Raw genomic sequence first — 27115 nt, 5'->3', positions numbered from 1 at the left:
GCGCCTTGTGAGCTGAGCTACATACAAGGGACACAGTATGGAGGCATAGGGCATGCTGGGAGTTGCAGTACAGTAACGCGCCCTGTGAGCTGAGCTACATTTAAGGGGCACACAGTATGGAGGAGCCGGGCATGCTGGGAGTTCCAGTACAGTAAAGCGCCCTGTGAGGTGAGATACATTCAAGGGGCACACAGTATGGAGGCACAGGGCATGTTGGGAGTTGTAGTACAGTAAAGAGCCCTGTGAACAGAGCTACATACAAGGGGCACAGTATGGTGGCATAGGGCATGTTGGGAGTTGTAGTACAGTAAGAGCCCTGTGAACAGAGCTACATTCAAGGGGCACACAGTATGGAGGAGCCGGGCATGCTGGGAGTTCCAGTACAGTAAAGCGCCTTGTGAGCTGAGCTACAAACAAGGGACACAGTATGGAGGCACAGGGCATGCTGGGAGTTGTAGTACAGTAAAGAGCCCTGTGAACAGAGCTACATTCAAGGGGCACACAGTATGGAGGAGCCGGGCATGCTGGGAGTTCCAGTACAGTAAAGAGCCCTGTGAACAGAGCTACATACAAGGGGCACAGTATGGTGGCATAGGGCATGCTGGGAGTTGTAGTACAGTATAGAGCCCTGTGAGCTGAGCTACATTCAAGGGGCACACAGTATGGAGGAGCCGGGCATGCTGGGAGTTCCAGTACAGTAAAGCGCCTTGTGAGCTGAGCTACAAACAAGGGACACAGTATGGAGGCACAGGGCATGCTGGGAGTTGTAGTACAGTAAAGAGCCCTGTGAACAGAGCTACATACAAGGGGCACAGTATGGTGGCATAGGGCATGCTGGGAGTTGTAGTACAGTATAGAGCCCTGTGAGCTGAGCTACATTCAAGGGGCACAATATGCTGATATGCCTTGTGAGCCTTGTGAGCTGAGCTACAAACAAGGGACACAGTATGGAGGCACAGGGCATGCTGGGAGTTGTAGTACAGTAATGCGCCCTTTGAGCTGATCTACATACAAGGGGCACAGTATGGAGGCACAGGGCATGCTGAAAGTTGTAGTACAGTAACGCGCCCTTTGAGCTGATGTACATACAAGGGGCACAGTATGGAGGCACAGGGCATGCTGGGAGTTGTAAGTACAGTAAAGCACCCCGTGAACAGAGCTACATACAAGGGGCACGGTATGGAGGCACAGGGCATGGCGGTAGTTGCAGTACAGTAAAGCACCCTGTGAGCTGAGCTACATTCAACGGGCACACAGTATGGAGGCACAGGGCATGCTGGGTTTCAGTACAGTAAAGCACCTTGTGAGCTGAGCTACATACAAGGGACACAGTATGGAGGCACAGGGCATGCTGGGAGTTGTAAGTACAGTAAAGCTGGGAGTTGCAGTACAATAAAGCGCCTTGTGAGCTGAGCTACATACAAGGGGCAAAGTATGGAGGCACAGGGCATGCTGGGAGTTGCAGTAGATTGAGTAAAGCGCCCTCTGAGCTTAGCGACATACAAGGGGCACGGTATGGAGGCACAGGGCATGCTGGGAGTTGCAGTACAGTAAAGCTCCCTGTGAGCTGAGCTACATAAAAGGGACCCACAGTATGGAGGCATAGGGCATGCTGGGAGTTGTAGGACAGTAAAGCACCTTGTGAGGTGAGCTACATACAAGGGGCACTGTATGGAGGCACAGGGCATGCTGGGAATTGTAGTACAGTAAAGCGCCCTGTGAGCTGAGCTACAAACAAGGGGCACGGTATGGAGGCACAGGGCATGGCGGTAGTTGTAGTACAGTAAAGCGACCTGCGAGCTGAGCTACATACAAGGGGCACAACACAGTATGGAGGAGCCGGGCATGCTGGGAGTTGCAGTACAGTAAAGCGCCCTGTGAGCTGAGCTACATTCAAGGGGCACAGTATGGAGGCACAGGGCATGCTGGGAGTTGCAGTACAGTAACGCGCCCTGTGAGCTGAGCTACATTTAAGGGGCACACAGTATGGAGGCACAGGGCATGTTGGGAGTTGCAGTACAGTAAAGCGCCTTGTGAGCTGAGCTACATACAAGGGACACAGTATGGAGGCATAGGGCATGCTGGGAGTTGCAGTACAGTAACGCGCCCTGTGAGCTGAGCTACATTCAAGGGGTACAGTATGGAGGCACAGGGCATGCTGGGAGTTGCAGTACAGTAACGCGCCCTGTGAGCTGAGCTACATTTAAGGGGCACACAGTATGGAGGAGCCGGGCATGCTGGGAGTTCCAGTACAGTAAAGCGCCCTGTGAGGTGAGATACATTCAAGGGGCACACAGTATGGAGGCACAGGGCATGTTGGGAGTTGCAGTACAGTAAAGCGCCTTGTGAGCTGAGCTACAAACAAGGGACACAGTATGGAGGCACAGGGCATGCTGGGAGTTGTAGTACAGTAAAGAGCCCTGTGAACAGAGCTACATACAAGGGGCACAGTATGGTGGCATAGGGCATGCTGGGAGTTGTAGTACAGTATAGAGCCCTGTGAGCTGAGCTACATTCAAGGGGCACAATATGGAGGCACAGGGCATGCTGGGAGTTGTAGTACAGTAACGCGCCCTTTGAGCTGATCTACATACAAGGGGCACAGTATGGAGGCACAGGGCATGCTGAGAGTTGTAGTACAGTAACGCGCCCTTTGAGCTGATGTACATACAAGGGGCACAGTATGGAGGCACAGGGCATGCTGGGAGTTGTTAGTACAGTAAAGCACCCCGTGAACAGAGCTACATACAAGGGGCACGGTATGGAGGCACAGGGCATGCTGGAATTGTAGTACAGTAAAGCGCCCTGTGAGCTGAGCTACATACAAGGGCACGGTATGGAGGCACAGGGCATGGCGGTAGTTGTAGTACAGTAAAGCGACCTGCGAGCTGAGCTACATACAAGGGGCACACAGTATGGAGGAGCCGGGCATGCTGGGAGTTGCAGTACAGTAAAGCACCCTGTGAGCTGAGCTACATTCAACGGGCACACAGTATGGAGGCACAGGCATGCTGGGAGTTTCAGTACAGTAAAGCACCTTGTGAGCTGAGCTACATACAAGGGACACAGTATGGAGGCACAGGGCATGCTGGGAGTTGTAGTACAGTAAAGAGCCCTGTGAGCTGAGCTACATTCAAGGGGCACACAGTATGGAGGCACAGGGCATGCTGGGAGTTTCAGTACAGTAAAGCACCTTGTGAGGTGAGCTACATACAAGGGACACAGTATTGTAGCTCACCTCACAAGGTGCTTTTACTGTACTGAAACTCCCAGCATGCCCTGTGCCTCCATACTGTGTGCCCCTTGAATGTAGCTCAGCTCACAGGGCTCTTTACTGTACTACAACTCCCAGCATGCCCTGTGCCTCCATACTGTGTCCCTTGTATGTAGCTCAGCTCACAAGGTGCTTTACTGTACTGAAACTCCCAGCATGCCCTGTGCCTCCATACTGTGTGCCCGTTGAATGTAGCTCAGCTCACAGGGTGCTTTACTGTACTGCAACTCCCAGCATGCCCGGCTCCTCCATACTGTGTGCCCCTTGTATGTAGCTCAGCTCGCAGGTCGCTTTACTGTACTACAACTACCGCCATGCCCTGTGCCTCCATACCGTGCCCCTTGTATGTAGCTCAGCTCACAGGGCGCTTTACTGTACTACAATTCCCAGCATGCCCTGTGCCTCCATACCGTGCCCCTTGTATGTAGCTCTGTTCACGGGGTGCTTTACTGTACTAACAACTCCCAGCATGCCCTGTGCCTCCATACTGTGCCCCTTGTATGTACATCAGCTCAAAGGGCGCGTTACTGTACTACAACTCTCAGCATGCCCTGTGCCTCCATACTGTGCCCCTTGTATGTAGATCAGCTCAAAGGGCGCGTTACTGTACTACAACTCCCAGCATGCCCTGTGCCTCCATATTGTGCCCCTTGAATGTAGCTCAGCTCACAGGGCTCTATACTGTACTACAACTCCCAGCATGCCCTATGCCACCAACTGTGCCCCCTTGTATGTAGCTCTGTTCACAGGGCTCCTTTACTGTACTACAAACTCCCAGCATGCCCTGTTGCCTCCATACTGTGTCCCTTGTTTGTAGCTCAGCTCACAAGGCGCTTTAGCTGTACTGCAACTCCCAACATGCCCTGTGCCTCCATACTGTGTGGCCCCTTGAATGTATCTCACCTCACAGGGCGCTTTACTGTACTGGAACTCCCAGTATGCCCGGCTCCTCCATACTGTGTGCCCCTTAAATGTAGCTCAGCTCACAGGGCGCGTTACTGTTACTGCAACTCCCAGCATGCCCTGTGCCTCCATACTGTACCCCTTGAATGTAGCTCAGCTCACCGGGCGCGTTACTGTACTGCAACTCCCAGCATGCCCTATGCCTCCATACTGTGTCCCTTGTATGTAGCTCAGCTCACAAGGCGCTTTTACTGTACTGCAACTCCCAACATGCCCTGTGCCTCCATACTGTGTGCCCCTTAAATGTAGCTCAGCTCACAGGGCGCGTTACTGTACTGCAACTCCCAGCATGCCCTGTGCCTCCATACTGTGCCCCTTGAATGTAGCTCAGCTCACAGGGCGCTTTACTGTACTGCAACTCCCAGCATGCCCGGCTCCTCCATACTGTGTTGTGCCCCTTGTATGTAGCTTAGCTCGCAGGTCGCTTTACTGTACTACAACTACCGCCATGCCCTGTGCCTCCATACCGTGCCCCTTGTTTGTAGCTCAGCTCACAGGGCGCTTTACTGTACTACAATTCCCAGCATGCCCTGTGCCTCCATACAGTGCCCCTTGTATGTAGCTCACCTCACAAGGTGCTTTACTGTCCTACAACTCCCAGCATGCCCTATGCCTCCATACTGTGGGTCCCTTTTATGTAGGCTCAGCTCACAGGGAGCTTTACTGTACTGCAACTCCCAGCATGCCCTGTGCCTCCATACCGTGCCCCTTGTATGTCGCTAAGCTCAGAGGGCGCTTTACTCAATCTACTGCAACTCCCAGCATGCCCTGTGCCTCCATACTTTGCCCCTTGTATGTAGCTCAGCTCACAAGGCGCTTTATTGTACTGCAACTCCCAGCTTTACTGTACTTACAACTCCCAGCATGCCCTGTGCCTCCATACTGTGTCCCTTGTATGTAGCTCAGCTCACAAGGTGCTTTACTGTACTGAAACACCCAGCATGCCCTGTGCCTCCATACTGTGTGCCCGTTGAATGTAGCTCAGCTCACAGGGTGCTTTACTGTACTGCAACTACCGCCATGCCTGTGCCTCCATACCGTGCCCCTTGTATGTAGCTCTGTTCACGGGGTGCTTTACTGTACTTACAACTCCCAGCATGCCCTGTGCCTCCATACTGTGCCCCTTGTATGTACATCAGCTCAAAGGGCGCGTTACTGTACTACAACTTTCAGCATGCCCTGTGCCTCCATACTGTGCCCCTTGTATGTAGATCAGCTCAAAGGGCGCATTACTGTACTACAACTCCCAGCATGCCCTGTGCCTCCATACTGTGTCCCTTGTTTGTAGCTCAGCTCACAAGGCTCACAAGGCATATCAGCATATTGTGCCCCTTGAATGTAGCTCAGCTCACAGGGCTCTATACTGTACTACAACTCCCAGCATGCCCTATGCCACCATACTGTGCCCCTTGTATGTAGCTCTGTTCACAGGGCTCTTTACTGTACTACAACTCCCAGCATGCCCTGTGCCTCCATACTGTGTCCCTTGTTTGTAGCTCAGCTCACAAGGCGCTTTACTGTACTGGTACTCCCAGCATGCCCGGCTCCTCCATACTGTGTGCCCCTTGAATGTAGCTCAGCTCACAGGGCTCTATACTGTACTACAACTCCCAGCATGCCCTATGCCACCATACTGTGCCCCTTGTATGTAGCTCTGTTCACAGGGCTCTTTACTGTACTGGAACTCCCAGCATGCCCGGCTCCTCCATACTGTGTGCCCCTTGAATGTAGCTCTGTTCACAGGGCTCTTTACTGTACTACAACTCCCAGCATGCCCTGTGCCTCCATACTGTGTCCCTTGTTTGTAGCTCAGCTCACAAGGCGCTTTACTGTACTGGAACTCCCAGCATGCCCGGCTCCTCCATACTGTGTGCCCCTTGAATGTAGCTCTGTTCACAGGGCTCTTTACTGTACTACAACTCCCAACATGCCCTATGCCACCATACTGTGCCCCTTGTATGTAGCTCTGTTCACAGGGCTCTTTACTGTACTACAACTCCCAACATGCCCTGTGCCTCCATACTGTGTGCCCCGTGAATGTATCTCACCTCACAGGGCGCTTTACTGTACTGGAACTCCCAGCATGCCCAGCTCCTCCATACTGTGTGCCCCTTAAATGTAGCTCAGCTCACAGGGCGCGTTACTGTACTGCAACTCCCAGCATGCCCTATGCCTCCATACTGTGTCCCTTGTATGTAGCTCAGCTCACAAGGCGCTTTACTGTACTGCAACTCCCAACATGCCCTGTGCCTCCATACTGTGTGCCCCTTAAATGTAGCTCAGCTCACAGGGCGCGTTACTGTACTGCAACTCCCAGCATGCCCTGTGCCTCCATACTGTGCCCCTTGAATGTAGCTCAGCTCACTGGGCGCTTTACTGTACTGCAACTCCCAGCATGCCCGGCTCCTCCATACTGTGTTGTGCCCCTTGTATGTAGCTCAGCTCGCAGGTCGCTTTACTGTACTACAACTACCGCCATGCCCTGTGCCTCCATACCGTGCCCCTTGTTTGTAGCTCAGCTCACAGGGCGCTTTACTGTACTACAATTCCCAGCATGCCCTGTGCCTCCATACAGTGCCCCTTGTATGTAGCTCACCTCACAAGGTGCTTTACTGTCCTACAACTCCCAGCATGCCCTATGCCTCCATACTGTGGGTCCCTTGTATGTAGCTCAGCTCACAGGGAGCTTTACTGTACTGCAACTCCCAGCATGCCCTGTGCCTCCATACCGTGCCCCTTGTATGTCGCTAAGCTCAGAGGGCGCTTTACTCAATCTACTGCAACTCCCAGCATGCCCTGTGCCTCCATACTTTGCCCCTTGTATGTAGCTCAGCTCACAAGGCGCTTTATTGTACTGCAACTCGCAGCATGCCCTATGCCTCCATACTGTGCCCCTTGTATGTAACTCAGCTCAGAGGGCGCTTTATTGTACTACAACTCCCAGAATGCTCTGTGCCTCCATACTGTGCCCCTTGTATGTAGCTAAGCTCACAGGACGCTTAACTGTACTGCAACTCCCAGCATGCCCTGTGCCTCCATACTGTGCCCCTTGTATGTAGCTCAGCTATAAGTGCGCTTTATTGTACTACAACTCCCAGAATGCTCTGTGCCTCCATACTGTGTGCCCCTTGTATGTAGCTCAGCTTACAGGGCGCTTTACTGTACTGCAACTCCCAGCATGCCCTGTGCCTCCATACTGTGCCCCTTGTATGTAGCTCAGCTATAAGGGCGCTTTATTGTACTACAACTCCCAGAATGCTCTGTGCCTCCATACTGTGTGCCCGTTGTATGTAGCTCAGCTTACAGGGCGCTTTACTGTACTGCTACTCCCAGCATGCCCTGTGCCTCCATACTGTGCCCCTTGTATGTAGCTCAGCTCACAGGGCGCTTTACTGTACTACAACTACCAGCATGCCCTGTGCCTCCATACTTTGCCACTTGTATGTAGCTCAGCTCACAGGGTGCTTTACTGTACTACAACTCCCAGCATGCCCTGTGCCTCCATACTGTGTGCCCCTTTTATGTAGCTCAGCTCACAGGGCGATTTATTGTACTACAACTCCCAGCATGCTCTGTGGCTCCATACTGTGCCCCTTGTATTTAGCTCAGCTCACAGGGCGCTTTACTGTACTACAACTCCCAGCATGCCTTTTGCCTCCATACTTTGCCACTTGTATGTAGCTCAGCTCACAGGGCGCTTTACTGTACTGCAACTACGGCCATGCACTGTGCCTCGATACTTTACCCCTTGTATGTGGCTCAGCTCAGAAAGCGCTTTACTGTACTGCAACTCCAAGCATGCCCTGTGCCTCCATACTGTGTGCCCCTTGTATGTAGCGCAGCTCACAAGGCGCTTTACTGTATTGCAACTCCCAGCATGCCCTGTGCCTCCATACTTTGCCCCTTGTATGTAGCTCAGCTCACAAGGTGCTTTATTGTACGGCAACTCCCAGCATGCCCTATGCCTCCATACTGTGCCCCTTGTATGTAGCTCAGCTCACAGGGCGCTTTACTGTACTACAACTCCCAGTATGCCCTGTGCCTCCATACTGTGTGCCCCTTGTAAGTAGCTCAGCTCACAGGGCGCTTTACAGTACTACAACTCCCAGCATGCCCTGTGCCTCCATACTGTGTGCCCCTTGTAAGTAGCTCAGCTCACAGGGCGCTTTACTGTACTACAACTCCCAGCATGCCCTGTGCCTCCATATTGTGCCCCTTGTATGTAACTCAGCTCAAAGGGCGCATTACTGTACTACAACTCCCAGCATGCACTGTGCCTCCATACTGTGCCCCTTGTATGTAGCTCTGTTCAAAGGGCGCTTTACTGTACTACAACTCCCAGCATGCCCTGTGCCTCCATACTGTGTCCCTTGTATGTAGCTCAGCTCACAAGGCGCTTTACTGTACTGCAACTCCCAACATGCCCTGTGCCTCCATACTGTGTGCCCCTTGAATGTAGCTCAGCTCACAGGGCGCGTTACTGTACTGCAACTCCCAGCATGCCCTGTGCCTCCATACTGTGCCCCTTGAATGTAGCTCAGCTCACAGGGCGCTTTACTGTACTGCAACTCCCAGCATGCCCGGCTCCTCCATACTGTGTTGTGCCCCTTGTATGTAGCTCAGCTCGCAGGTCGCTTGACTGTACTGCAACTACCGCCATGCCCTGTGCCTCCATACTGTGTCCCTTGTTTGTAGCTCAGCTCACAAGGCGCTTTACTGTACTGGAACTCCCAGCATGCCCGGCTCCTCCATACTGTGTGCCCCTTGAATGTAGCTCAGCTCACAGGGCTCTATACTGTACTACAACTCCCAGCATGCCCTATGCCACCATACTGTGCCCCTTGTATGTAGCTCTGTTCACAGGGCTCTTTACTGTACTACAACTCCCAACATGCCCTGTGCCTCCATTCTGTGTGCCCCTTGAATGTATCTCACTTCACAGGGCGCTTTACTGTACTGGAACTCCCAGCATGCCCGGCTCCTCCATACTGTGTGCCCCTTAAATGTAGCTCAGCTCACAGGGCGCGTTACTGTACTGCAACTCCCAGCATGCCCTGTGCCTCCATACTGTACCCCTTGAATGTAGCTCAGCTCACAGGGCGCGTTACTGTACTGCAACTCCCAGCATGCCCTATGCCTCCATACTGTGTCCCTTGTATGTAGCTCAGCTCACAAGGCGCTTTACTGTACTGCAACTCCCAACATGCCCTGTGCCTCCATACTGTGTGCCCCTTAAATGTAGCTCAGCTCACAGGGCGCGTTACTGTACTGCAACTCCCAGCATGCCCTGTGCCTCCATACTGTGCCCCTTGAATGTAGCTCAGCTCACAGGGCGCTTTACTGTACTGCAACTCCCAGCATGCCCGGCTCCTCCATACTGTGTTGTGCCCCTTGTATGTAGCTCAGCTCGCAGGTCGCTTTACTGTACTACAACTACCGCCATGCCCTGTGCCTCCATACCGTGCCCCTTGTTTGTAGCTCAGCTCACAGGGCGCTTTACTGTACTACAATTCCCAGCATGCCCTGTGCCTCCATACAGTGCCCCTTGTATGTAGCTCACCTCACAAGGTGCTTTACTGTCCTACAACTCCCAGCATGCCCTATGCCTCCATACTGTGGGTCCCTTGTATGTAGCTCAGCTCACAGGGAGCTTTACTGTACTGCAACTCCCAGCATGCCCTGTGCCTCCATACCGTGCCCCTTGTATGTCGCTAAGCTCAGAGGGCGCTTTACTCAATCTACTGCAACTCCCAGCATGCCCTGTGCCTCCATACTTTGCCCCTTGTATGTAGCTCAGCTCACAAGGCGCTTTATTGTACTACAACTCGCAGCATGCCCTATGCCTCCATACTGTGCCCCTTGTATGTAACTCAGCTCAGAGGGCGCTTTATTGTACTACAACTCCCAGAATGCTCTGTGCCTCCATACTGTGCCCCTTGTATGTAGCTAAGCTCACAGGACGCTTAACTGTACTGCAACTCCCAGCATGCCCTGTGCCTCCATACTGTGCCCCTTGTATGTAGCTCAGCTATAAGGGCGCTTTATTGTACTACAACTCCCAGAATGCTCTGTGCCTCCATACTGTGTGCCCGTTGTATGTAGCTCAGCTTACAGGGCGCTTTACTGTACTGCTACTCCCAGCATGCCCTGTGCCTCCATACTGTGCCCCTTGTATGTAGCTCAGCTCACAGGGCGCTTTACTGTACTACAACTACCAGCATGCCCTGTGCCTCCATACTTTGCCACTTGTATGTAGCTCAGCTCACAGGGTGCTTTACTGTACTACAACTCCCAGCATGCCCTGTGCCTCCATACTGTGTGCCCCTTTTATGTAGCTCAGCTCACAGGGCGATTTATTGTACTACAACTCCCAGCATGCTCTGTGGCTCCATACTGTGCCCCTTGTATGTAGCTCAGCTCACAGGGCGCTTTACTGTACTACAACTCCCAGCATGCCTTTTGCCTCCATACTTTGCCACTTGTATGTAGCTCAGCTCACAGGGCGCTTTACTGTACTGCAACTACGGCCATGCACTGTGCCTCGATACTGTGCCCCTTGTATGTGGCTCAGCTCAGAAAGCGCTTTACTGTACTGCAACTCCAAGCATGCCCTGTGCCTCCATACTGTGTGCCCCTTGTATGTAGCGCAGCTCACAAGGCGCTTTACTGTATTGCAACTCCCAGCATGCCCTGTGCCTCCATACTTTGCCCCTTGTATGTAGCTCAGCTCACAAGGTGCTTTATTGTACGGCAACTCCCAGCATGCCCTATGCCTCCATACTGTGCCCCTTGTATGTAGCTCAGCTCACAGGGCGCTTTACTGTACTACAACTCCCAGCATGCCCTGTGCCTCCATACTGTGTGCCCCTTGTAAGTAGCTCAGCTCACAGGGCGCTTTACTGTACTACAACTCCCAGCATGCCCTGTGCCTCCATATTGTGCCCCTTGTATGTAACTCAGCTCAAAGGGCGCATAACTGTACTACAACTCCCAGCATGCACTGTGCCTCCATACTGTGCCCCTTGTATGTAGCTCTGTTCACAGGGCGCTTTACTGTACTACAACTCCCAGCATGCCCTGTGCCTCCATACTGTGTGCCCCTTGTAAGTAGCTCAGCTCACAGGGCGCTTTACTGTACTACAACTCCCAGCATGCCCTGTGCCTCCATATTGTGCCCCTTGTATGTAACTCAGCTCAAAGGGCGCATTACTGTACTACAACTCCCAGCATGCACTGTGCCTCCATACTGTGCCCCTTGTATGTAGCTCTGTTCACAGGGCGCTTTACTGTACTACAACTCCCAGCATGCCCTGTGCCTCCATACTGTGTCCCTTGTATGTAGCTCAGCTCACAAGGCGCTTTACTGTACTGCAACTCCCAACATGCCCTGTGCCTCCATACTGTGTGCCCCTTGAATGTAGCTCAGCTCACAGGGCGCGTTACTGTACTGCAACTCCCAGCATGCCCTGTGCCTCCATACTGTGCCCCTTGAATGTAGCTCAGCTCACAGGGCGCTTTACTGTACTGCAACTCCCAGCATGCCCTGTGCCTCCATACTGTGCCCCTTGAATGTAGCTCAGCTCACAGGGCGCTTTACTGTACTACAATTCCCAGCATGCCCTGTGCCTCCATACCGTGCCCCTTGTATGTAGCTCTGTTCACGGGGTGCTTTACTGTACTTACAACTCCCAGCATGCCCTGTGCCTCCATACTGTGCCCCTTGTATGTACATCAGCTGAAAGGGCGCGTTACTGTACTACAACTCTCAGCATGCCCTGTGCCTCCATGCTGTGCCCCTTGTATGTAGATCAGCTCAAAGGGCGCGTTACTGTACTACAACTCCCAGCATGCCCTGTGCCTCCATATTGTGCCCCTTGAATGTAGCTCAGCTCACAGGGCTCTATACTGTACTACAACTCCCAGCATGCCCTATGCCACCATACTGTGCCCCTTGTATGTAGCTCTGTTCACAGGGCTCTTTACTGTACTACAACTCCCAGCATGCCCTGTGCCTCCATACTGTGTCCCTTGTTTGTAGCTCAGCTCACAAGGCGCTTTACTGTACTGCAACTCCCAGCATGCCCGGCTCCTGCATACTGTGTGCCCCTTAAATGTAGCTCAGCTCACAGGGCGCGTTACTGTACTGCAACTCCCAGCATGCCCTGTGCCTCCATACTGTACCCCTTGAATGTAGCTCAGCTCACAGGGCGCGTTACTGTACTGCAACTCCCAGCATGCCCTATGCCTCCATACTGTGTCCCTTGTATGTAGCTCAGCTCACAAGGCGCTTTACTGTACTGCAACTCCCAACATGCCCTGTGCCTCCATACTGTGTGCCCCTTAAATGTAGCTCAGCTCACAGGGCGCGTTACTGTACTGCAACTCCCAGCATGCCCTGTGCCTCCATACTGTGCCCCTTGAATGTAGCTCAGCTCACAGGGCGCTTTACTGTACTGCAACTCCCAGCATGCCCGGCTCCTCCATACTGTGTTGTGCCCCTTGTATGTAGCTCAGCTCGCAGGTCGCTTTACTGTACTACAACTACCGCCATGCCCTGTGCCTCCATACCGTGCCCCTTGTTTGTAGCTCAGCTCACAGGGCGCTTTACTGTACTACAATTCCCAGCATGCCCTGTGCCTCCATACAGTGCCCCTTGTATGTAGCTCACCTCACAAGGTGCTTTACTGTCCTACAACTCCCAGCATGCCCTATGCCTCCATACTGTGGGTCCCTTGTATGTAGCTCAGCTCACAGGGAGCTTTACTGTACTGCAACTCCCAGCATGCCCTGTGCCTCCATACCGTGCCCCTTGTATGTCGCTAAGCTCAGAGGGCGCTTTACTCAATCTACTGCAACTCCCAGCATGCCCTGTGCCTCCATACTTTGCCCCTTGTATGTAGCTCAGCTCACAAGGCGCTTTATTGTACTGCAACTCGCAGCATGCCCTATGCCTCCATACTGTGCCCCTTGTATGTAACTCAACTCAGAGGGCGCTTTATTGTACTACAACTCCCAGAATGCTCTGTGCCTCCATACTGTGCCCCTTGTATGTAGCTAAGCTCACAGGGCGCTTAACTGTACTGCAACTCCTGAGACCGGGAATGGTTTGGGGGCTGTTTCTGCAGTATTGGGTATGGTTTGGGGGCTGTTCCTGTAGGATTGGGTTTGGATTGGGGGCTGTTCCTGCAGGATTGTACTAAGTACAGAGAAATAACCATGCAGCCATTATAATGGTATCGCTCTGTCCAGGCATTAGGCATGGTTTAGGGGCTGTTCCTGTAGGATTGGGTATGGTTTGGGGGCTGTTTCTGAAGGATTGTGCTTAGTACAGAGAAATAACTATGCAGCCATTATGATGGTATCTCTCTGTCCAGGCATTAGGCATGGTTTGGGGGCTGTTCCTGTAGGATTGGATTTGGTTTGGGGGCTGTTTCTGCAGGATTGGGTATGGTTTGGGGGCTGTTACTGCAGGATTGGGGTTTGGTTTGGGAGCTGTTTCTGCAGGATTGTGCTTAGTACAGAGAAATATCCATGCAGCCATTATGATGGTATTGCTCTGTCCTGGGATTGGGAATGGTATGGGGGCTGTTTCTGCAGGATTGGGCATGGTTTGGGGGCTGTTCCTACAGGATTGTACTTAGTACAGAGAAATAACCATGCAGCCATTATGATGGTATCTCTCTGTCCAGGCATTGGGTACGGTTTGGGGGCTGTTCCTGCAGGATTGGGTATGGTTTGGGGGCTGTTTCTGCAGGATTGTAATTAGTATAGAGAAATAACCATGCAGCCATTATGATGGTATCGCTCTGTCCAGGCATTGGGTATGGTTTGGGGGCACTTACTGCAGGATTGTGCTTAGTAGAGATAAATAACCATGCACCCATTATCATGGCATCTCTCTGTCAAGGCACTGGGTATTTTTGGGGGGCTATTTCTGCAGGATTGTGCTTAGTATAGAAATAACCATAAAGCTATTATGATAGTATTGCTCTGTCTAGGAATTGGGTATGGTTTGGGGGCTGTTTCTGCTGGATTGTGCTTAGTACAGAGAAATAACCATGCAGCCATTATGATGGTATCGCTCTGTCCAGGCATTGGGTATGGTTTGGGGGCTGCTCCTGCAGGATTGGGTATGGTTTGGGGGTTGTTTCTGAAGGATTGTGCTTAGTAAAGAGAAATAACCATGCAGCCATTATGATGGTATCGATCTGTCCAGGCATTGGGTATGGTTTGGGGGCTGTTTCTGCAGGATTGTAATTAGTATAGAGAAATAACCATGCAGCCATTAAGATGGTATCGCTCTATCCAGGCATTGGGTATGGTTTGGGGGCTGTTTCTGCAGAATTGTGCTTAGTACAGATAAATAACCATGCACCCATTATCATGGAATCTCTCTGTCCAGGCATTGGGTATTTTTTGGGGGCTGTTCCTGCACGATTGTGCTTAGTACAGAAAAATAACTATGCTGCAATTTTTATCATATCTCTCTATAGGGGAATTGGGTATGTGTTGGGGGCTGTTCCTGCTGACCTTTCCATCTCTGAATCCGCTGATCCGGAACCGTCTGATACGGATCTCAAGTTCCCGAATCCCCTGTTCCTGAGGTTCCTACTGGACCGCGCTGAGCTCGACTGTTTGAGTTCCTCAGAATGCTGATTCTGCAGAAAGTTGTACCACAAATCTTTGTTGATATTGGAATATTGTATTTCATTAATCTCATAAATAAACATGAAGAGTTTCCATTTCTCTTAGTCTCATAGTATCACTCATGTATAATAAGGGATAATGTACCCCCTACTGTAAATGATAAGGATATTAGCAGTCACTGAGGGGTTCTGTGACCATATAAAGGCACAAGGCTGAGTTATACAGGGAACTCTGAGTATCACTCATGTATTATAAGGGATAATGTACCCCCCTACTGTAAATGATAAGGATATTAGCAGTCACTGAGGGGTTCTGTGCCCATATAAAGGCACAAGGCTGCAGGCTCAGTTATACAGGGAACTCTGAGTATCACTCATGTATTATAAGGGATAATGTACCCCCCTACTGTAAATGATAAGGATATAAGCAGTCACTGAGGGGTTCTGTGACCATATAAAGGCACAAGGCTGCAGGCTCAGTTATACAGGGAACTCTGAGTATCACTCATGTATTATAAGGGATAATGTACCCCCTACTGTAAATGATAAGGATATTAGCAGTCACTGAGGGGTTCTGTGACCATATAAAGGCACAAGGCTGCAGGCTGAGTTATACAGGGAACTCTGAGTATCACTCATGTATTATAAGGGATAATGTACCCCCTACTGTAAATGATAAGGATATTAGCAGTCACTGAGGGGTTCTGTGACCATATAAAGGCACAAGGCTGCAGGCTGAGATATACAGGGAACTCTGAGTATCACTCATGTATTATAAGGGATAATGTACCCCCTACTGTAAATGATAAGGATATTAGCAGTCACTGAGAGGTTCTGTGCCCATATAAAGGCACGAGGCTGCAGGCTGAGATATACAGGGAACTCTGAGTATCACTCATGTATTATAAGGGATAATGTACCCCCTACTGTAAATGATAAGGATATTAGCAGTCATTGAGGGGTTCTGAGCCCATATAAAAGCACAAGGCTGCAGGCTGAGATATACAGGGAAATCTGAGTATCACTCATGTATTATAAGGAATAATGTACCCCCTACTGTAAATGATAAGGATATTAGCAGTCAGGAACCACAACACTGAGGAAAAGACACTGAAATATTAAAGAAAAATAAACTATTACAAAAAACATGGATTGAAAACCTGAGAATAGATAGTCAGGGGGTTCACTCTGGTTCATGTTCTTGATCTAGAAAACAAGAGTTAGGTTAGATACCATGGATGAGTGTTTAAAATGACTTTTATTTCTTAGTACAGTATTTCCGAATCAGCAATACAGCCCTATCGGCCACCTTAAAACCATAACCCACATCCAAAAGTCCTACCCGCAACAGGACAGGCTACCCAATTTTTTTGTGGGCAACCAACCCACTGCAGGACTCTAAACACGAGTTTTAAGGAGAAAATAGGCGCCTGGTCTACCCAAGGCTGCGCTGTGACTTGGGACACCATTCATGGTGAACATGTAATTAATGTATCAGCCCCCTGAGACGTCACCCAGAGGAGAATATTCCCTATGTGCTGTATGTATGTATGAAGTCCCACCTTCATTGCATACGGCCCAGGGATTCACGCTCCTACAGGCCCAACTTACTGGGTTCCTGGCTGTACAGATATAGCTCACAGAACCAGAGAGAACCAGTGTATAGTGTGACCCCCACACCTGGGCACTAAGCCAGTTCAGAACATTTGGAGAAATTCCCTTTTTACTCTATGGAAGATTTTTGAATCGTCCCGTTAAGATTATTTCCCAGATACCATTCGATGGATTTTGATTCTGTATGGCAGTGGAAAGGCATTTCCAAACTACACAATTAAATAACATTTTGACAAATGGGGTGACTTCAGAACATTTGGAGAAAAAAAAGCCAAGATTCCCTGCACTACACTGATGAGCCCCAAAAAGGGTGAAACCGGTCTGTAGTCGGGAATCTGGTCAGCTATTATCCCAGCTTCTGCTTTAAAAACCCAGTGGGTGAGCTTTAGCCTATAGGATAAACCCATGTAAGTGGGATTTTCTAACCTTGTTTGGAATTCATTGCCAGAATTCCTTTAATTTAATTAGATTCCACAAACACCTGAAAAAAAGCTATTCCCAGAGAGCCTGCAAGGTTTGCTGTTCCGAAGGTATTAGACGAGATGTGCGTTATTATTGTCCAAAGTGCCCCAGCAACTCAACAACTTCTTACAACTTTTTTTTTCATGTATTCCATCCAAAATGCTGCTTAAATGCTGCAGAAAATGGCAAACTTCACTTAATAAAAATAAAACATTTAATTTCCCTAGTTTTATGGAGATTTTCCTACCAAAAAAGGTAAAATTCAACATGCAATTGTGGGACATAAAAGTGCAGCAAAGAGCAAACATTGCTGGAAGGAAGAAGTTAGAATTTAAACCCTGCACAGTTTGAGATGGCGATGAGGAGCACTGAAAGCTATTAGGAGGCTTCTGGTTTTTCAGTTAACTATAAAAAGCTGGAACCTCTTTGGGACCTTGACAGGAAATCTTAGGGGTTCAATATGGAAAGGGAGACAATTGTAGACCACTGAGTCTGGGAGTCATGGAGAAAATATGCTGTTTAGTATCTAATACACCAAAGAATAACATTGATGTGTCATGATTGTATGAGAAGGTTGCCAGACCATGGAGAGGGTGCTAAGGTGCTTGGAGCAATTTTCCAGTAAAAGCAAAAAAAGGAAGACTATGCCATTTATCCCTGACACCATCTTAGAATGTTCAAAGCTAAGGAACCCAGGCTTTAAAGAAGTGAGTTGGTGGCAGAGTTTGACAACTCTGCAGAAGACATGCCCACTAATTCTGGGAGTTATAGGGGTTCTTGCTTAAAGTTTGTGTTACATTTCATGACATAAGCCATTCAATAAGTCCCAGGCAGCATAGGCGGAGGATGACTTTTTTGTTTGGGGAGGCTAAAGATGGCCCATACACAGACTGACCTACAGCTAATGTGACACTTAGTGGATTCACTGCTGGTGTAAAAAATTAACCTCCCAACTACCTCTTGCCGTTCCCACTGACTCCCAGGGATACTGTGCAAAAGTGCGGGTGGGGGGGATTTTTTTAACCCTAAAATGCTTAGGATGTAAAAGCATTCATACGTGCACTTCTGTTAGGGGTTCTCTATACATTTGTGTTCAGTTAGGTTAAAGGGGTAGTTCACCTTTAAATTAACTTTTAATATGATGTAGACACTGATATTCTGAGACAATTTGCAATTGGTCCTCTTTTATTTTTAAGGGTTTTTCGGTTATTTAGATTTTTGTTCAGCAGCTCTCCATTTGGTATTTCAGCAGCTATCTGGTTGCTAGGGTCTTATATACCAGGTAGTGGTTTAAACAAGAGATGGGAATATGAATAGTTAAGGGGCCTGCATGGAAAAATAAAACTGTAGCCTCGCAGAGCAATACTTTTTAGTCAGTGACCCTCATTTGAAAGCTGGAAAGAGGCAGAAGCAAAAGGCAAATTATTCAAAAACTATATAAAATTAACTAGGAAGACCAATTGCAAAGTTGCTAGAAATAGGCCATTCTGTAATATACTACAAGTTAACTTAAAAGTGAACCTCCCCATTAGATGTGTTTAAGTTAGCTTTATAGAAAGTGAGGCAGTGGGTACTGACATCCCAGGCACGTTATATACAGCGAGACACAGTCTTTATATACAGAACCAGCACATTATATGCCATGAGGAGCAGTGGGTACTGAGGGCAGATATTCAGGCCCTGGCACTATAACACTGGCACTGATACACAGCATTTTCCCCACTGTAACTTACTATAAATGAAAAAAACAATGACAAAAGTAAAAAAAAAATAGAATGTGCAAAAAACCATAACAAATATATAAAAGCACAATGAGCTTTGTCAGGGGGAAAAATTAACTTACCCTCCATCTGTTAGGGTAGGGGATATTATAAATGTCAGATGGCAAAAAAACAATTTAATTCCAGCTAGTGGGTCAGCCTTTAGAACATATACAGTATAGCACCTGTGTATAGTACCTGTGGGATGAAAACTGCAGCAAAGTTCAAAGCTGGTTTATGGGTAAACTTACAGTCTGCAGATTCTTCTTTTTTAAGTCTTCATTTCTGCAGTTTGCAAAATTTCCCGATCCCTGTCTGCATCTGTGTCTTGATTGGTCAATTTTACTGTCTGTCAAGAAAGCTGTGCTCTGATTGGAGAATATACAAGAAGAAAGATCCAATCAGAGCACAGCTGATTAGAGCAGAACCCGGAGCTTGCAGGGACAGGAGAAGATTTGCAGGACAGCGCAGCAACAGAGCCAGTTTTTTTTATTTTATTATTTTTATTTTTAGGGTGCCAGAGCAGGTTTGGGGAGGCTTAGCCTCCCCTAGCCTTATTGAAAATCCGCCTATGCCAGGCAGTAAGAAGTCAAACAGTGGTTTGACAAATGGAAGTGCTGGTGCTTCTCATGCTTATTAGGTTTCTCACATTACAGTGAGGTTTTTTCAGCAGTTTGAGAGCCTGCACAGGGCCGTCCTGTAATTATGACCCAGAAGCGTCACTGCAGTACTGTCAAGGTGAACACCAATAAGTTTGATATTGTAGATTTTTTCGATCTGTATAGTACAGAGGACATTCTATAATACACGGTCCACTGCACAAATTTAAATGCTAAGTTGTATCTTACCAGCAGCCTGGGGATTCATGTGGCCAGGCGTGGTATCTAATATACACAAAATAAAAAGAATCCTGCCTCTCAGATTGCCAATGAGACATGTAGAATGTAATAAAGTGTCAAGTACTACAGGATCTGAATTCTGCATCTGTTGGTAGGTTAGAGCCATCTGGGTTTGTAAGTGGTATAGGCATATTTTATATCTTCATAATAAATGTGCCATTCTCTAGATTTGTATGCACAAGGTTGCAGGATGGAAAGAAAAGCTCCAGATGTATATAGTTTAGAAACAAACCTTGAATTCATCAGGTTTTTGTTACTTGTCTTTGGGATTTTGGTAAGAAATTTATTTGAAAATTATTTTCCTATAAAGCAGCTTAAAGGGGACCTGTCACCCTAAGAAATAATTACAAATTGTTTTCTATTGTGTTTGTCAAGCAAAATAAACTTCAATTACACTATACTTATTTCCTTCAGCACTGGAATTCACCATTGCAGAAAACAGGCAGGCTCCATTTTGTGGACACTGTTATTAAAGGAACAGTAACACCAAAAATTGAAAGAGCTTTAAAGTAATTAAATATAATGTACTGTTGCCCTGCACTGGTACAGCTGGGGTGTTTTCTACAGTAACACTACTATAGTTTATATCAGTGCTGTCCAACTGGCGGCCCGTGACCCCCCTCTGTGTGGCCCCCAACCTGTCTGGCTGCTTTGATGGCTTACCTTTGAGTAAGCATTAAATGGTATCAGTACTGAGATTAACTGGCCCCCTGCATGGTTCTCACCTCAGATTTAGGCTGTAATCCCTCTGTATTGTTTAAAAATGTAATCCCCTATGTTTTTCACACCTTTTAGTTTCTGCATTGTTCAACCCCTGCAGTGTTCACACCTCAGGCTCAGACTGTAGTCACTCCCATTGTTCACTTCTTCACACCTCAGACATAGGTACTGTAGGCAGAGTATGGCACATACAGCCAGCATAGGGCAGGTAGAGTATGGCACACACAGGCAGCATAGTTCAGGGAGGGTATGGCACACAGGAAGGGTAGGGCAGGCAGAGTATGGCACACACAGTCAGGGTAGGGCAGGCAGAGTATGGCACACACAGGCAGCATAGGGCAGGCAGAGTGTGGCACACACAGGAAGGGTAGGGCAGGCAGAGTATGGCACACACAGTAAGGGTAGGGCAGGCAGAGTATGGCACACACAGGAAGGGTAGGGCAGGCAGAGTATGGCACACACAGGAAGGGTAGGGCAGGCAGAGTATGGCACACACAGTCAGGGTAGGGCAGGCAGAGTATGGCACACACAGGCAGGTTAGGACAGGCAGAGTATGGCACACACAGACAGCATAGGGCAGGTAGAGTATGGCACACACAGGCAGCATAGGTCAGGGAGGGTATGGCACACAGGAAGGGTAGGGCAGGCAGAGTATGGCACACACAGTCAGGGTAGGGCAGGCAGAGTATGGCACACACAGGCAGCATAGGGCAGGCAGAGTGTGGCACACACAGGAAGGGTAGGGCAGGCAGAGTATGGCACACACAGTAAGGGTAGGGCAGGCAGAGTATGGCACACACAGTCAGGGTAGGGCAGGCAGAGTATGGCACACACAGGCAGGGTAGGGCAGGCAGAGTATGGCACACACAGGCAGGTTAGGACAGGCAGAGTATGGCACACACAGACAGCATAGGACAGGCAGAGTGCTGCCTGTGTGTGCGCCATACTCTGCTTGCCCTATGCTGCTTGTGGGAGGTGAACCTGGCAGGGGTTTGTTGTGGGAGTTTGTTAGCAGTTGGAAATAGCCATTAAATGGTCCCAACGGTGTGTAATTATGTACTGGGGGTTGCTCTGCTATCCACAGGGGAGGAGGAGGCATATGGAATTTAAGGGTATATCTTAATATGACATAATTCTTTCACATATGAATGATGGTTGATATCCCCACAGTAAGGACCAAGCATTTGGGATTTTGCTGTGCTACCACCATTGTGATAAAATGGGTGTGGTTTGAAGTGGGTGTGGTTTCAAAAAGGGGAGTGGTCAAAACTGGCTTCCATTAGCGGCCCTCCACCATGTATGCTAGAGAAATTTCGGCCCTCAGCACCGTAGAAGTTGGACAGCACTGGTTTATAAAATAAGCTGCTGTGTAGCCATGGGGGCAGCCATTCAAGCTTGAAAAAAAGAGAAAAGACACAGGTTACATAGCAGATAAGCTCTGTAGAATATAATAGTGTTCTATCTGTTATCTGCTATGTGCCTGTGCCTTTTCTCCATTGAATGGCTGCCCCCATGGCTACACAGCAGAGTATTTATATAAACTATAGTAGCCTTCTGAAGCAAACACACAACTTTTACCAGCGCAGAGCAACAGTACATGATATTTTAATTACTTTTATACACTTTCATTTTATGGTGTTACTGTTCCTTTAAAGCAAGATGTGCATCCTACCAAAATCTTGTTTCTGTGCCAGTATGAGGGGACCTGATACCCATATCCATGCACAGTAAAACACAATTAGATTGTGAGGAGGGAGGGGGAATGTGAGGAGTGCAGTGACATCTAAGAAGTTCTGAATTGAAAGTGAAAGTAACTGTCTGCCCCACCCCTATGCCTAAGGCATAGAGGCAGGTCAGGCAAGATATGATGGACAGCTGGGACTTTTAAATGCTTATATAATGGGTATAGATGTGTTAATAAAAAAATGACTTTGGGTTACATGTTCAATTTGAAAAGGGCTTTTATTATACAGCTTTTTCAGGCTGGGTGACAGGTCCACTTTAAGTTTCCCATATTTTAATATTCCATTCGACAATTGATTGCCCTCATGGGGAATCCTTGGAAGCTATCGCTGCACAACCATACTCCCCACAGCATTAGTTTAGTGCCAACACCACAAAAAGACCACAAAATGGCAATGTTTGCCTACAACACGAAAGTATGGGATTCCGTTAGAAAGCTGTATGGCTTAAGGTCATCCTATTTTGGGTAAGCTTTTTTTTCCACTCCTGGTTTGCTGTATGACTTAAGGCAGGGATCCCCAAACTTTTTAGTTTGTGGAGGTGCCAAATAAGGGCTAAGATTGGCTATGAGGCAGCCTCTATGAACACTATCAGCTTACAGGGGCTTTATTTGGTAGTAAATCTTGTTTTTATTCAACCAAAACTTGCCCCCAAGTCAGGATTTCAAAAATAACCACCTGGTTTGGGGGGCACTGAGGGCAACATCCAAGGGGTTGGGGAGCAATATGTTGCCCCTGAGCCACTGGTTGGGGATGACTGGCTTAAGGTCACCCATTTTGGTAACACTCTTTTCACTCCTGGTTTGCAATCCCCAGCCTTTAAGTGGTGGACTGAAAAAATGTTGGGTCATCAATTCTATCCGACAGGCCACATACTCCATGAGCGACTATTGAAAAGTAGTCTGCCCTGAACAATTTAGATTGCAAAACTTAGTATACAGTATGGAAACTCTATAGTAGTGTTTCCGAAGCAAACACACAACTTTTTCCAGCACAGGCCAACAGTACATTACATTTTCATTAATTTAAACCATTTAATCCTTTGCACAAGAACCAACTGCCCCCACAGTACAAGTCCTTTGCACAGGCACCTACTGTACCCAATATATATATATATCAGTGCCTGAGTTTAATTAATTAAAATAAGATGACAAAAATCCAATTGTACAGGTGCCTACTTTTACCCAAATACCTCAGTACATAACCCATGTGTATCAAACTAGCCCTTTGTACAGGCACCTACTTGCACCCATAGAAATCCCTCAGTGTGTGCCCCTAATTTCTTACTTTAGTAAATAAAGTCCCTTAGTACAGGCACCTACTTGCACCCATAGAAATACCTCAGTGCCTGTCCCTAATATCTTACTACACAGTTTATATCATTCTCTGTACAGGCACCTACCTGCACCCATAGAATACCTCAGTGCCTGTCCCTAATATCTTACTATAGATTAGTCTATAATGTTCTGTTACAGGGCACCTACTTGCACCCATAAAAATGCCTTAGCACCCGTCCCTAATTTCTTTAAAACAGATTAGACTATAAAATACTTTATATGGACACTTACCTCCACCCATAGAAATACCTCAGTATCTGCCCCTAATTCTTACTTTAGTCAATAAAGTCCTCTGTACAGGCACCTACTTGCACCCATAGAAATACCTCAGTATCTGCCCCTAATCTCACTACACATTAGTTTATATTATTCTCTGTACAGGCACCTACTTGCACCCATAGAAAATACCTCAGTATCTGCCCTAATCTCACTACACATTAGTTTATATTATTCTCTGTACAGGCACCTACTTGCACCCATAGAAATACCTCAGTATCTGCCCCTGATATCTTACTATAAATTAGTCAACAAAGTCCTTCGTACAGGCACCTACTTGCCCCTATAGAAACACCAAGTAGTCACCAATGTCCCACAAAATTTTCGCGTTACAAAGACTAAAACCCCAGCAGCCGCACAAAGCATTCCGCCCTAATAAGGTGCCGCGCCAGCTGCTTTATCCTTCTCTCCCGCCCCTCACTTTCCTCCCACAAATGGCCCGCCCCTCTGAGACTTTGCTCCTCTGTGTCTGCGCCTATTCAAATTACAAACTCTTCCATGGCCCGCCCCTGTCACATCTCCGCTCCCTAATCTGTCAAGCTTCCTGCCCACTCGTCTATTAGCCCCACCCACAAACATTGACGACAGCTCCGCCCTCAGCCAGTCTAAGTGTACAGCTGTCGATTGGCTGCAAATGGTTTTCCCGCCTCTTAGGAGAGCAACGATTGGCTGCTGCAGTTTATGGACAGGATGAAGCAATAAACTGTCCGTGTAGTACATTTTAGTACCGCAGTCTTTACTTTATCTATCTTGTATGTAGCTCAGCTCACAAGGCTCTTTACTGTACTACAACTCCCCAGCATGCCCCTCCGTGACTCCATACCGTGCCCCGTGAATGTAGCTCAGCTCACAGGGCCTCTATACTGTACTACAACGTCCCAGATTGCCCTATGCCACCATACTGTGCCCCTTGTATGTAGCTCTGTTCACGGGGTGCTTACTGACTTTACAACTGCCCAGCATGCCCTGTGCCTCCAGTACTGTGCCCCTGTGTATGTAGATCAGCTCAAAGGGCGCGTTACTGTACTACAACTCCCAGCATGCCCTGTGCCTCCATATTGTGCCCCTTGTATGTAACTCAGCTCAAACGGCGCATTACTGTACTACAACTCCCAGCATGCACTGTGCCTCCATACTGTGTGTGTATGTAGCTCTGTTCACAGGGCGCTTTACTGTACTACAACTCCCAGCATGCCCTGTGCCTCCATACTGTGTCCCTTGTATGTAGCTCAGCTCACAAGGCGCTTTACTGTACTGCAACTCCCAACATGCCCTGTGCCTCCATACTGTGTGCCCCTTGATTGTAGCTCAGCTCACAGGGCGCTTTACTGTACTACAACTCCCAGCATGCCCTGTGCCTCCATACTGTGTCCCTTGTATGTAGCTCACCTCACAAGGTGCTTTACTGTACTGAAACTCCCAGCATGCCCTGTGCCTCCATACTGTGTGCCCCTTGAATGTAGCTCAGCTCACAGGGCGCTTTACTGTACTACAACTCCCAGCATGCCCTGTGCCTCCATACTGTGTCCCTTGTATGTAGCTCAGCTCACAAGGTGCTTTACTGTACTGAAACTCCCAGCATGCCCTGTGCCTCCATACTGTGTGCCCGTTGAATGTAGCTCAGCTCACAGGGTGCTTTACTGTACTGCAACTCCCAGCATGCCCGGCTCCTCCATACTGTGTGCCCCTTGTATGTAGCTCAGCTCGCAGGTCGCTTTACTGTACTACAACTACCGCCATGCCCTGTGCCTCCATACCGTGCCCCTTGTATGTAGCTCAGCTCACAGGGCGCTTTACTGTACTACAATTCCAAGCATGCCCTGTGCCTCCATACCGTGCCCCTTGTATGTAGCTCTGTTCACGGGGTGCTTTACTGTACTAACAACTCCCAGCATGCCCTGTGCCTCCATACTGTGCCCCTTGTATGTACATCAGCTCAAAGGGCGCGTTACTGTACTACAACTCTCAGCATGCCCTGTGCCTCCATACTGTGCCCCTTGTATGTAGATCAGCTCAAAGGGCGCGTTACTGTACTACAACTCCCAGCATGCCCTGTGCCTCCATATTGTGCCCCTTGAATGTAGCTCAGCTCACAGGGCTCTATACTGTACTACAACTCCCAGCATGCCCTATGCCACCATACTGTGCCCCTTGTATGTAGCTCTGTTCACAGGGCTCTTTACTGTACTACAACTCCCAGCATGTCCTGTGCCTCCATACTGTGTCCCTTGTTTGTAGCTCAGCTCACAAGGCGCTTTACTGTACTGCAACTCCCAACATGCCCTGTGCCTCCATACTGTGTGCCCCTTGAATGTATCTCACCTCACAGGGCGCTTTACTGTACTGGAACTCCCAGCATGCCCGGCTCCTCCATACTGTGTGCCCCTTAAATGTAGCTCAGCTCACAGGGCGCGTTACTGTACTGCAACTCCCAGCATGCCCTGTGCCTCCATACTGTACCCCTTGAATGTAGCTCAGCTCACAGGGCGCGTTACTGTACTGCAACTCCCAGCATGCCCTATGCTTCCATTCTGTGTCCCTTGTATGTAGCTCAGCTCACAAGGCGCTTTACTGTACTGCAACTCCCAACATGCCCTGTGCCTCCATACTGTGTGCCCCTTAAATGTAGCTCAGCTCACAGGGCGCGTTACTGTACTGCAACTCCCAGCATGCCCTGTGCCTCCATACTGTGCCCCTTGAATGTAGCTCAGCTCACAGGGCGCTTTACTGTACTGCAACTCCCAGCATGCCCGGCTCCTCCATACTGTGTTGTGCCCCTTGTATGTAGCTCAGCTCGCAGGTCGCTTTACTGTACTACAACTACCGCCATGCCCTGTGCCTCCATACCGTGCCCCTTGTTTGTAGCTCAGCTCACAGGGCGCTTTACTGTACTACAATTCCCAGCATGCCCTGTGCCTCCATACAGTGCCCCTTGTATGTAGCTCACCTCACAAGGTGCTTTACTGTCCTACAACTCCCAGCATGCCCTATGCCTCCATACTGTGGGTCCCTTTTATGTAGCTCAGCTCACAGGGAGCTTTACTGTACTGCAACTCCCAGCATGCCCTGTGCCTCCATACCGTGCCCCTTGTATGTCGCTAAGCTCAGAGGGCGCTTTACTCAATCTACTGCAACTCCCAGCATGCCCTGTGCCTCCATACTTTGCCCCTTGTATGTAGCTCAGCTCACAAGGCGCTTTATTGTACTGCAACTCCCAGCTTTACTGTACTTACAACTCCCAGCATGCCCTGTGCCTCCATACTGTGTCCCTTGTATGTAGCTCAGCTCACAAGGTGCTTTACTGTACTGAAACTCCCAGCATGCCCTGTGCCTCCATACTGTGTGCCCGTTGAATGTAGCTCAGCTCACAGGGTGCTTTACTGTACTGCAACTCCCAGCATGCCCGGCTCCTATCTTCTCTT

General features: G+C 48.9%; 2 long non-coding RNA genes across 4 annotated transcripts in view; one reads left to right on the top strand and one right to left on the bottom strand.

The window, feature by feature from the left end:
• Nucleotides 1-14983, top strand: part of LOC116410366 — a 48572-nt gene extending 33589 nt beyond the window's left edge. For both annotated transcript variants that reach the window (XR_004222328.1, XR_004222327.1), the window contains one exon: nucleotides 14731-14983. This is a non-coding gene — a long non-coding RNA (uncharacterized LOC116410366). The remainder of the gene's footprint in view (nucleotides 1-14730) is intronic.
• The window catches only part of LOC116410367, a 15788-nt gene continuing 3485 nt past the window's right edge, over nucleotides 14813-27115 (bottom strand). The window contains exons 1-3 of one of the 2 annotated variants that reach the window (XR_004222330.1): nucleotides 18971-19003; nucleotides 16044-16089; nucleotides 14813-14895 (exon numbers count right to left, since the gene is read on the bottom strand). This is a non-coding gene — a long non-coding RNA (uncharacterized LOC116410367). Of the gene's footprint in view, nucleotides 14896-16043; nucleotides 16090-18970; nucleotides 19004-27115 lie in introns of those variants that run through there. The other variant, XR_004222329.1, reaches the window with a different exon arrangement.

Source organism: Xenopus tropicalis, chromosome 4 (assembly GCF_000004195.4).
Source record: "Xenopus tropicalis strain Nigerian chromosome 4, UCB_Xtro_10.0, whole genome shotgun sequence".
Lineage (NCBI taxonomy): Eukaryota > Metazoa > Chordata > Amphibia > Anura > Pipidae > Xenopus > Xenopus tropicalis.
The sequence above is the reverse complement of the archived record's forward strand: the minus strand, read 5'-3'. Positions and strand labels throughout refer to the sequence as shown.